Source organism: Puntigrus tetrazona, chromosome 5, assembly GCF_018831695.1.
Source record: "Puntigrus tetrazona isolate hp1 chromosome 5, ASM1883169v1, whole genome shotgun sequence".
In the NCBI taxonomy this organism is placed as follows: domain Eukaryota; kingdom Metazoa; phylum Chordata; class Actinopteri; order Cypriniformes; family Cyprinidae; genus Puntigrus; species Puntigrus tetrazona.
Genome location: NC_056703.1, coordinates 17,384,264 through 17,386,310, shown reverse-complemented (window position 1 = coordinate 17,386,310; position 2,047 = coordinate 17,384,264).

Here is a 2,047-nt window from a genome sequence, read left to right as displayed (position 1 = left end):
TGGCAGTTCTTCAATTAATCACAGCACATTCAGGCGTCACACATTCGACATGCTTCAAGGTGTGATTTGGTGGCATGCCTCACTTTCAGTCACATTTGCTTTGTTTCTTACACAGCAGTTAAAAACTTCATAGTTTCTTTTCTATTAGAGTTAAGGACACGGCAAAGTAGAGGCCAGTCCACTGATACAATTCAAATTTTGTCATCATTGAAACATCTACAAACCTGTATATAAGCTTTCTGTTGTGAAAAAAAAAAAAAAAAATAAATAAATATAAATATATATATATATTTTTTTTTCACATATATATATATATATATATATATTTTAAGAACATAGTAATCAAACTGTTTTGTTCTTATTGATCAAAATATTTCAATAAAATAAGAACTAAAACTCAACATGCTTTTAAAATATATATTATTTTGAATTTGCAGGAAAAAAACATTACAAGCGTGATCGAGACGAAATGAGTAAATGATTAAATAATTGTATTATTATTATTATTCTTGGTGAACTTACCAGTTTAGTATTTTTATGTAGAAAATATTTGCTGTATATGAATTAATGTATGAGATTGACATTCAGCGGTGGAACATTTGCGATCAAACGTGTATAGAAACGCATATATAATTTGTGGTTTAACATTTATGGAAGAGTATGGAATGTCTTGCAGTATATCATATTTCTCCCATTGTAGGCAGGGAGGGCTGTGTGGAGGATTTCAGAGGCTACTTTCATTGATGCATCACTGCGACTGTCGGGGGCAATTATAAGCAAACTACCCCATTCTCAATGTCAGAGGCCGCAGCTGCAAGCTTGAGCAGATCGATGCTCTTTAAACATCCCTGCGCCTGGAAGGCGCTCGCTGTTCCTTAAATCTCATGCCATTTTGTAATGTATCAGGGAATGCTGTATGCGGCTGATAAGAGGCATTTTGTTTGATAACCTATACCGACTGTCTCAGGCGGGCCGTGAAATAACACTGCTGATGACAGGGGGCATGTTCCCGCCATATGTATGTTCTGTGGTGTTGTTTTTTTAGGATTATATATGTGGACACCTGCTATGTAGGAGGTCATTGAATAGAAATGGGTTTTTTTGACAGTTGCTCAACTACTGTATGAAACTATTTTTGGGCTAAAATGTATAATAGTGAGAAAAGAATTTAAAATCGCATTATGATAGATGAAGTGCAATGTAAAGTTAAAATTATGAAAAATACATATGCAGATTCACGAGAACTAATGTAGCAATTTCCAAGAAATAAAGTAGCTTTTGTGAGAAAAATTTTAAGATATAAGTCACAGTTACAGAATTGTGTGGCAATTATGGTAAACAAATGCAATTATCTGAAATAAAAGTTGTACTTGTGACTTATAAATAACAACTATAAATTTATAAGAGAAGTATGTGTGAAATTAAAGGGACATAACACATAGTTTGCAATCTCATGTTAATCACAGAGTACCTCTGGCTGGGTCTGGCGCCTCCCAACACTGAACATTTTTGTGTGTCTCTCTAATCAATACACCTGATTTGCTCACAGCTCATGTCACCTGAAATGGGGGTGTCAGATGGGAGACATAATAAAATGCATATTGATGTTGAAGAATGCGCGAAGACCAGGGTTGAGAGCGCTTATCTATAAGTAGTATTATTGCATTCTTCATATTCCCAAAGTGCATCAGATGTTCACACAGGCACACTTTTCCTGGGAGATGCAAATATAAGTTACACCTTCGGCATCGTCATGAAGGCCACAATAAAAAAATAAAATAAAAAAAAAAAAAAAAATTCAAAAACCGGACAGGTTTCTTTTTGTTGATTGAAACAATAGCAATAGACCCCTTTTAGAGTGAAAGTTTTTGAAAAAAAGATTTTGAAGTAGTTAGAGTTAAAAGTGGTGGTTGTGAGAACTTGGAAAAAAGTAGCAACTTTTCACATTTGTTAGAAATGAAAACACAATAGTGAAATAAAGTCTGAGTTTTGAGAAGATAAATCCAATTTTAAAATGACTATTACTCTAAAGGTGGAAATGGCCTCA